This window comes from Callithrix jacchus, chromosome 8, assembly GCF_049354715.1.
Source record: "Callithrix jacchus isolate 240 chromosome 8, calJac240_pri, whole genome shotgun sequence".
NCBI lineage: Eukaryota > Metazoa > Chordata > Mammalia > Primates > Cebidae > Callithrix > Callithrix jacchus.
Genome location: NC_133509.1, coordinates 62,577,532 through 62,588,977, shown reverse-complemented (window position 1 = coordinate 62,588,977; position 11,446 = coordinate 62,577,532).

Below are 11,446 nucleotides of genomic sequence, written 5' to 3'. Positions count from 1 at the left end.
ACAATGGGAATTCCTAGCTGAAGAAAATAATTTTCTTTGGAAGGTGGAGCCTCTGGGGAGCCTTACCTTCTTCTATTTTGCTGCCTTGAAATGGTGTGGCTTTATTTTTGCCAAGATGAAGAAAGAGGCAAGGGAAAGAGCCTCCTAGGATGTCTGGATCTATACCCACATTTTATGTCATATAAATGCATTTTATGTCATATATGCACTTGTTATTTTTAATGCAGTTTGGCATATTCAAGTGACAGACTTCCAATTACTATTACATAACTGACTTTATTTTTTTTATTTAAAAATTCAATCTAATTAGGCTTCTGCTCAGTAGTAGAATCTAGGAGAACTTTAGATTAATCATATTCATAAGTTTACTTTATTAGATTTATGAATCATTTAAACATGCAGGAAGGTTTTGTTTGAATCAGACAATTAAAGTAATTTAGAAGGTAATTGAAAATATTACATGTATAAATGCAATTTAAAGTTTACAGTTAACAACACTTGAATTGAATGTGTGTTATTCAAAGACTTCTTTAAACTTACAATTGTTTTATAAACTCTACTTAGAAAGTTAAATGAAAATTATAGCATTAATAAATTGAATATTAATTCCTAAAACACAAAATATTGTCCTTAATAGTCTTTTATGAATTTGAAATAACCCTTGAGGCTATAAAATTCTCACAACAATAAATATGAATAACCACATATTTGAAAGAAAATAGACTGCAAGCCAACAGTAAAAAAAGGAAAAGAAAAAAAAAAGCAAAGAGCAGAATGATGCCTTAAAGAATCCGTAAATAAAATCAGTAGAGATCTAAGAGAAATGACTGCATTTGTAAAAAATGAGATATTATGGAAAAGGAAAAAAAATGTACAGAATAGGACAGATCTCTTGAACATTGAAACATGATGGCTAATTTTTTAAAAACAATTAAAATATAAAGCAGACCAATTATACAAAGAGATTAAAAAAAACATGAGAAAATCAGGGGTAAATCAAAGGAGCAATTATGCAAGTACAAATAATATAACCTTAAACCTTCCACTTTGGCTTATTTATAGGTTCTGCATAAGCAGAAAGTGAAGGGTAAGGCAGATTTGTAAATGATCTCGCTAAGCATTCAAGGGTTTCCCCAACACAAAGCAATTTGTAGAGAGTAGAAAAGATTTTATTTCCTTTTTAAATTTTTTAAAGTTTTATATTTTTGGCTTCCTCAATACAAGAAAACCTCTTTCAAAAACTAGGTGATGGTAATCTGAGAAAACAGAGACTTCTGTGACCATAAATAACAAGAAATACAAAGCTAACAAAAATAATGCTTAAAAGTCACTAAACAGACTAACTACAATCAACAGTAAGCAACAAAAAGAAGTTCTGAGAACTGGAAATAATCTGATGTCCAAAGATAATATATTATAATACTCAAAATCTTCAATTTTCAACAAAAAATTATGAAGCACACAAATAAATAAGAAAGTATGCTGAATTCACTGGAGGGATTAACAGAAATTGTCCCTGAGGAAATACAGATAGATTTACTAGACAAAGACTTTATATCAACTCTGTAAATGCTTAACAGAGCTAAAAAAACACCCATGAACAATAATGTAAGGAAAACTCAGAGAAAAATGTCTCAAGAAATAGAGAGTATCAATACAGAGAAATTATTAAAAGGAGTGAAACAGAAACTAGAATTAAAAAGTACAATAACTGAAATGAAATTCTGGGGTTTCAATAGCAGCTTTGAGCAGGCAGATGAAATAAAACCTGAAAACTTAATTACAGGTCCATTGAACTATCTAGTCTAAAGATCAGAAATCAAAAGGTATGAATAAAAAGTCCAAGACACTGTGAGACACCATCAAGCATAACAACATATTCATAAACAGAGTGCCAGATGAGTGGAGACAGAACAGGAAAGAAATAATACTGGAAGACATACCCCAAATTTCCATATTTGGTGGACAGAAAGCTACATATCATATTATAATCATACTGTCAAAAGCCACAGACAAAGAGAAAATTTTGAATGCAGTAAAAGAGGTTACTCATTAAGTATAATGTCTCCCCAATAAGATTAATACCTGATTTCTCATCAGATACCATGGAGTCCAGTATGACATATTTTAAGTGCTAAAACAGGGGGAAAAATTTATTATCCAAGAATTTGCTGGTTTTTTTTTTTTTTAAACGAAAACTAGAAGTTTCATTAAAGCAAATTACCAGGAGATGAATCTTTTCCACTTTAAGGAAGAAACACATTAACATTGAGCTTAGCTTTACCTCACGGTGATTGACAGATTTAACTTCTGAGGCCTTATTTACAAAGAAGAGTCTGATCAATAATTTTATTCTTTTAAAATTTATACATTGTTTACTTTTTCTGGGAATACAATCTTATTTGGAGATAGGAAGGGTGATTTATTTGGGGGGATCTTTTTTTCTTTCTTCTCAACTTTTATTTTAGATAGAGCAGCTCCATGTACAGGTTTGTTACATGGATATATTATACTCAGTGAGCATGGTGTCTAATAGGTAGTTTTTCAACCCATACCCCTTCCCTTCCTCTTTGCTCTAGTAGTTCACACATTGTCTTTTCTCATGTTTACATTTTTGGGTGCTCAATGTTTAGCTCCCACTAATAAGCAAGAACATGCAGCCCTTGATTTTGTTCCTGTGTTGTTAGATCACTTAGGATTATGACCTCTAGCTGCATCCATGTTGCTGCAAAGGACATGATTTCATTCTTTTTGTGGCTTTGTAGTATTCCACAGTGTACATGTACCATATTTCTTTATCCAACTGCCCTGCAAAATCGAGGAAGATATTTTCATTCCCAGATAAGCAAAGTTCATGACTCTTAGAACTCCTCTACAATAAATGCTAAAGTAATTCTTCATTTGGACAAAAAAGGACATTAGAAACTTACTCAAACTATGGGATGGAGTGATGAATAGCAATTAAGTTAACTACCAAGGTAAATACAAAAGCCAGTACTGTATATATATTTTATTTTTGACATTTCAAACTCTATGATTTAAGTGACAAGTACAAAAAACAATGATCATAAATCTGTATTAGTAGCCACACAACAAAGAAAAATAAAATTTGTAATTACACAGTGTAAGGGAGGAGGTGAAGAACTATGTAAGAGGAGGGTTTTTGTAAAATATTGAATCTAAAAAGGTTTTATCTTGAAGTAGATATTACAAGTTTAAGAAATTGATTGTAATCTTTAGGGTAACCACTAAGATAATAAATTAAAAATGAACAGAAAAGGAGAAAGGAATCAAAACTGTAAACCACAAAAATCAGTTAAATATAAAAGAAGTTAGTAATGAGTAGAAAAATGAGAAAAAAGATATATTCAAAATGAAAATGTAGCTTATATTTAAGTTAGAGAAGCCAACATGTGAAAAAAATGTTTCAAATCCATATTTACATTTGTAAAATAAGTGTCCTACATCATGGGGATTCTGTTGATTAGTTCTACTTACTAATTATAAGGAATCAAAACAAAACTAATTTGTGCTGAGGTGGTATGATGGAGATACAATATCAAAAATAACTTCAAATTACAGTTTAAATAAACTATAAGTTCTCACAAGCTTATTGAACCATGTCTAAGGCAAAGATGGTTTAAGGATACAGTCATATTTTAGTAACACCCAATAATTATATTAAAATAATTACTACTTATTTCCTGTTCATACTTTCTAATGGGGAAAAGTAATCTTTGAATAGGGCAATAAACAGAGAACATCCAGCAAATAGTCAAGATGTTTTTGTAATATTGTATTGCCTATCAAAGCCAAAAACTTGTCTGTTACTACTTGTTTTTTTCCTGCAAATAATCAAGATACATGTATAAATTTGATATAATAACTTGAAAATAAAATCTGTATAGAGTTACACTTTAAAATAGGAAAACAAAATTGGGCTTTACCCCGATTTCCCGTCTCAATCAAAGTACATGGAATATGACATGACTTTGCCTTGACAGTTGTTTTCAGAAACTCTAACATGTTTGTCCTTAACATTTTTATTTTCTAGTGTAATGTCCCTGCTGATTTTGTTGACAGGATAAGCCAACATGCTTTTTTTTTCTAATAGTTGAGAAATGTACAACTTACTACATGATTGGTTCTTTTACAGTTTTCAGGCTCTCTGATTAAAGAAAACACTTTGCATTTGATTGTAAAAATAAGCATATGAAGGGAGTATGCCCTCTGCAGAAGAGGTAGAAGGGCATTTTATGGTGGAGTGGGAGCAAATCTCTGACAAGCCCTACTGTGGCACAGTGTGACTCTGCTGGACTGTTATTCAAATGCTGTTAATCCAGTCAGTAGGAAGCCCACATGAGAAATCTAGAATTATATTGTAAAAACTCAACTTGTAACCTAGATTATTCCCTTGTTTAAACAGACTTTAATTTTTTTTCTTCCACTATTTTGATGTCAGTGTTTCAAAGTGACACAGTTCAAGTTATGCGATAATGTTTAAGCATTTCAGAGAACAAAATAACATAGATATAAAGCAATCAACTCAATGATCCAGGTTTTTTTGTGCAAATCATCCATTATCTTGTCTTTTTCTTCTCCCATAAGGCTCTCTATCAACTCTAATTCTTTATTGAAGTCCATAATTGAAACAACAAAATTTTGGGCACTAAAAGTCGTTAAGTGGAAAAAAATTACTTGGAGGAATGACAGGGTGATTGGCTACCTTGGGTTCAAATTTTTAGCTATTAGAACCCCATTTTATCAGACCTAGCCCCTGCAATATTGTTTTTAAAATAAACCTAAATACAGTATATTTGCAGAATCTTGAAATTTGTATTACAAGGTTTTCTGTTTGTGGCAGCTTGCAATTTACATAGCAATATAAAATGTTGGAAATCTATTTCCTAACATATTATTGTAATGAAATATAAAAAGGAACCAATAAATATATAACAAGTTGAACACATTATAGCTATTCTATAAAAATAAATTCAGTAGCAATTGTAGAAAGCTTGATGAATAAACTTCCTTAATGATGCAAATCACTAATATGTCTGGTTTACATTGTTTCTTCCTTTTACTTTATGGTCTCTTGATTTACCAATGAAATCTAACCTTGGCTTTCAACCTATTCTGCATGTCTACCACTGTCTAGATATCATTTAGATTTAATCAAAATTAGAAAATCTTAACTTACATTTCTTAAGTAGAAAAACTCATTTTATGCATCAACTAATTTTATCACCCCTTCACACACACATTTAATGACTATTGTCTAGTCGAACAGATAGTTTTTATTATCTATTGCCTTGTTTTGTTTTTTGCTCTGACTTTAAAAATTCCATTATTTTGGGCGGATTTTTCTTGCAGCTGACATCTGGTGCTGTCAGTATATCTGGAAATGGCCCAAAAAACCTAGCTGCTAGAAACAAATAGATGCATTCTGTTTTGTAAAGGTTAGTTTCTGATCCTTTCCAAAGCTAACTAACCTTTCCATGATTCCCATTTTAATAAAGTTCTTTCATTAATGAAAACTGAATGACTCTTTAGATTCCTGTAACCATAGAAAAACATTTATAAGCTATATATTTAATGGCACTCATTCAATGTTATTCACATTTAGAATGTTAAAAATTTGTATATAAAATCTGCCCATATCTGACCATTTTATATTTAATATATATTAAATTGTTTATTACGAATATATCCATCAATAGTGTCTGACTTCAAATTCTGTGAGACACCCGTGATGATAGAGATGGAAAAATATAAGGTAATTTCTTGCTATAGTTACCCATCTATGTCACTTCACTTTCAAATCTGAATAAAAAATAGCTTTTTTCCAGGCCTTTCAGGTTAATGCTAAAATATATAAAAATGGAAGTACTTTACAAACTATATCCTTAATTCTGCATAATCAGCACAGACTCAAGAATTAAACTTGAAAAGATCCATTGCTGTCAGGGACCATTTCAGAAAATAAAAAATGTTGCTGCCATTTTAAACAGAAAATATTTATTAAAAAGAGCTGAATAAATATAAGGTAACTGGAGGAGTGGGACAAGGCTCTAGATTGGTCCTCTAAGAACACTCAGAGACGTATGCTACATGTATTGTAGAAAGATGAAATCTGAGGTCAGGACTGATAAGTTCAAGAACATTCTGCTGCAACTACAATCCAGCTATTAGCTAACATCACCACTGCTATAGCTCCCCTTGACACTCACATAACCACTGACTGTTCAGTAGGAGGCTGAATTCTGTCATTATCACTGCTATAAATGTGCTTCTCATTACTTACAAAGCTGAAGACCGGAACATTGCAACAGAAATAAACATCTCCATCAATTTTTGAAAAATTATTAGTATTTATTTAATACTTTCAACTTTTTAGATTCAGGGGATACATGTGCAGATTTGTTACAGGGGTATATTGTGCAATGCTGCTGAGATTTAAGATATGACTGATTTATTTATAGAGGTAGTAAGTATACTCCCCAATAGGCAGTTTTCCACCTGTATCCACTTCCATCCCTTCTTATAGTAGAATCCAGTGTTTATTGTTGCCATCATTATGTCCCTGAGTACCCAATGTTTAGCTTCTACTAAGTGAGAACATGTGGTATTTGGATATCTGCTCCTGAATTAGTTCACTTAGGATTATGGCCTCCAGCTGCATCCATGTTGCTGCAAAATACATGATTTCCTTTTTTTTTATGACTGTGTAGTATTCCATGGTGTATAAGTGCATATTTTAAAAAATCCAAGCCACCATTGATAGGCACCTAGGTTGATGCCATGTCTTTGCTATTGTGAATAGTGCTGTGATGAAAATATCCGGGCATGTGTCAAATTTTTCTTTTGGATATATATCCACTAATGAGACTGTTGGGATGAATGGCAGTTCTAAGTTCTTTGGGAAATCTCCAAACTTCTTTTCACAGTGGCCGAACTAATTTGCATTCACGCCAACAGTGTATGAACATCATGAACTGTTTTGATAGCAGCAACAGACAAAGTGCCAGGAATTTAGTTCTCGACTTATTTCTACCTTCCAGATCTTGTGTTCAGTGGTCCAGTTGGTGAGAAATAATTAAAATCCAGAAGCCAAGATGCAGGGGACCTTATATTGTAATTCGAATATTTCTAATTTTAGAACTACAGAGATTCAAACTAGAAACCTGGGATGAGAACATAAAAAAGGACAGTCATGTATACATGAGGTTTGAAGGAAGCAAACGAAAAGCTATCAGGGAGTCTTGCCGTTAAAATAATTGACACATGTTGTTTACAACTATTGTTACATTATATTTTTAACATTACAATTTAACCAAGTTAACAGTACCATTAACCATGATTTTACAAAAGAACTAAGGGTTATAAAGCATATCGATACAGTAAGGAAGCTTTCCATGCTATACAAACATTATGACAACAAACAAAGATGTGATAGTCAAACAGAACTTGATTAAACAGCTATTTTAAAAAGCACTTCGTTTTTGGACTAGAAACTATGTGTTTTTACCTAGAGTATAAGAAGGTCAATTGGAATTATTATACACCATCTACGAATCAGGAACTTTAGCAGGTAAATTCACTTAAGTTATTTAGTAGTACACTAGGACACATGCAAGATTTCCAAATAAGCAAATGAAAGACTCAATTACATTTATTATATTGCAGCTATTAAAGTAAAAACATAAGCATTTAAAAGAAAACTTTTAAAGTCAGAAATATAAAAATAAAAAGTATTTTATTTTTATGTGGATTTTAGGGGTGAGGGGTGGTGATTAGAGATTGAATACCTAGCCCCACTTTTTACCCATCTGCAGTTTAGAACCATTTAACAGGAGTAGGAATTAGGCAGATAGAGAACAAGTATATTTTTATTATCAAAAATTGCTTTTAGTGAACATTATTTAGGTCTGAGGGCCAAATGGCTTTTCTGGTTCTTCCTGTTTCACAAATTTAGATCTAAAGACGGTCATTAAATAAAAAATTTGAGTCTACAGAATAGTCATCCTTAACCATGACCCACACTCTTTTGGTGTGGAAGGAAAAATAGATGAAATTTCCAATGATAACAGCTGTTATATCCACCAGTGGAATATGGGGAGCAATACTTACCCTCCAAATGTACTTCAAACCTACTGCTGGACTGATTAAAGCTTGGGGCAAAAGAAGCTGGCCATGTACTCCGGGGAAGTCCCAATTAAAAATTCCTTCTCCTGAAAACAAAAAGAATGGGAAGTAAATTTTTCCTTTAGAAACAACTCTATATTTGTAGTGTACAGTATATTCAGTGATTAAAATCAATATGAATTTTTAAAAGCATTAAGGAAATAGCTCATTCCAGAGAGTTGTATTCATTGTGTTAGTGATTTAAGGAAATATTAAAGATGTTATAAATGTGTACAATTTACTTAGAGCAGTTATCCTTCATTCTCAGTTTTCAAGTGTCTTCTAAATGTTCTAGAATATTAAATTGTGTGTTCCGTATTTCAGTCCCATCTTTCTGAGAATCAGAAGTTTATTCAGCCAATCACTAAAGACAAATTGTCGTAATTGTTCTATTTTTGATTAAGCAATAATATATTTTTCAAAACCACTAGGCTGCATGACACCCAACTAACCAGCATTTGCTTAGCTTCAGAATACAGGTCTTCAGAAAGATTTGAACACTTGGCACACTTAATTTTTTTTATTTTACTATGGTACATGTGGAAAACAGCAGTAAATAGTAGTTAGTAAAGAGTTATTATGTCTAAGATTTAGGCATAATGGATTATTGGTAGTGTGGAAGGAATGGGTACTCAGCAATCAATCAGGAGGAAAGAGAGAAATGAAATGAAGGTATGTTCAATTGAAAGTGGCCATTATAAGAGCAGGATGAACTATATAAATCACAGTCTTCACCTTTAGATGTATCAATTAACTGTTTGGGGAAAGTAGGCTGGAGTGTGTAAAAATGGTTAGCAAATAAGACGAGAGGATGTGAGTAAATTTTAAATTATATATTTTAAACCATCAAATATATAAATTTTCAAGGAAGATGAAATCTATGAGAAATATAATACTGAGTTATAATGGAGACTATTTAACAATTTACACTACTATTCTAGATGCTTCCTACACCTTATTCCTGTCATTAAAATTACATTATTTTAAATTCTCATGATAATGCTAATGGGAAGGAGTTTTTCAGATGAGGAAACTGGGAAAAACAGTTTACCTGTTTAGGCTTCAGTTTTTTATTTGTATCAGGATAATAATCACAGTATTTATTGAACTAGTTTGTTATGAGGATTAAATGACTTAGCATGGTGTCTGACAATTTGTAACCCTTCAACAAATGTTGCATTATCATTATTAAAAGAGATCATGCATTGAGGCGGGGATTAAAGTAAAAGTAAGTATCTGCAAAACCAGTTATACCCACAATGCTGTTATACATAGCTGCTTCAGTGTATGCCACATGGTAGACAATCAGTAAATGTTTCTTGAATGGTATTAAACTCAGAAATCACTGAGAACATCAGTTGAACGAGTCATTCCATTGCAGCACCTTTCCATACATTGTGAAGATAATAGAGGACACTCTCCCCATTAGAGTGTCTTGCTCTGATGAGCAGTAGCTCTTTTGAGTTGCACTGTCTGTTACAAAATGTATAACCTCATGTATGAGGGCAAAAAGGGCACAGAGAAATGATGTCAAATCTACTGACCATTCTCTTCCATTATGAAATCTATATTAAGTTTCTTTGGAAAAAAATGGCTCTTACAAAGCTTAGTTACATCCAGTAGTACATGTTCTGCATTTTGGGGTGCTTTCCCTTAAATGCGAAGCTTTGATAAGTATACCACTCCTTTATCCCCAAGTTTTGCTCAGAGATAGGTTTAAATTGGCGCTGTCACATTTCCTTTCTTAAATGTTGCAGCTCTATTAGTATATCTAACAGCCTCATTGATGCACTGCCACGGGCTTAGAGAATTTTGCGGAAAAATGACAAAGAGATTATTTCTGCCTTGTTTAAGTAGTGGCTCTTGGAAAACATCATTCTTTGACTTTAACCATACGTTCTGCCTATAGCTGTTACATTCTTTTTGAATAGCTGGGTGCCTCCATATCTCAGTCACTAGCTCAGTTGTATTGAATAAAGCCACAGACTTATACCTAATAAATGTATTAATTACTGTAATTATTTTTTGCTAATATCTAGTGACACTAGTGCTTTTTACCACTACTTTTAATCCACACATATCTTTTGAAGATTCACCATGTAGAAGATACTGAGTGGGCTTGGAGACAGGTATAGATTAATTCAAGACCCTATTCCTGGTCCAGTTAAATCTCAGTAGAAGGGGAGGTTGAGAAAGTTACTTTGATACCTTGCTTTCCATCACAAACAGAATGCATGAAATTTCTTTAAGTATTTATTTAGAGCTAGATTTAATGTAGGAAGGTCATGAGAAGAATATAAGATATATTCACCAATTACCAAAAAGTACAAATAAAACATTAGTACAAAAGATAACATTGGAAAGACAAGTGGATGTTAGGTTATAAAGGGCTACTCTAAAAATACTGCTGGGAAAGAGGGTTGCCAAAAGTTGTCCCAGAAAATTTAAGAAGTTAAGAGCAAGGTTTATTTGTTATTTTTTTCTTTTTCAGATTCTAGCAGTAGCAATATTTATCAGTCCCTTTATGCATTTACCATTTCATAAATATTACATGAGCACCTACTAGGTGATGGGCATATACTGGTATATATAATAGACTTGGCTCTGCATTTGTGGCATTTATAATCTATGGCAGAGAGGAATAAAAGCAAGATAGGCCAGAGAAATTTTATTTCATATCTAAGTTGAATACCACTCTATACTCCTTTGTAAGTCTAGTTATCAAAAATTTAGAAGCAATATTTTAAGAGCTCTTAAACATTTTGAGACTGTTTCTTAGTTAAGCTCTTATTGATAGATTCACCCCATGCTGAGGGGTGAAACTTGGTGGAATCTGAAGGTGATTATAAGAAAAGGTTAGTTCTTGTCACGTGGTATCAGATGGGATAGGAAAACACCAATGATTTACAGTATCCTGGGCAGCATCTGTCTGGTAGTCCTCTGGTCACCTCAGCCATGTTCATTTGTATGTATTAAAGATCTGCACTTTGAAATCTCAGGCTACTGAGTGTCTGGATCAATGTAAATCAAATTTATACAAAATTTGGAGTCTTGTTCACCATTTGTATGCATTGTATTCACTATAGTTTCTTAACCATAGCAGTAAGTTCCAGATGGGCTCCTTGGAGCCAAGTACTTGTTTTCTAGTTCTGGATTCACATCCAGTTTCCTGCTAAGATGAACATTGTAATATAAACTTCAGTCACGTCTCTGAGACACTGGCCACTAGCCAGTTACAGAATTATTTTTTTTGATGTGTCCA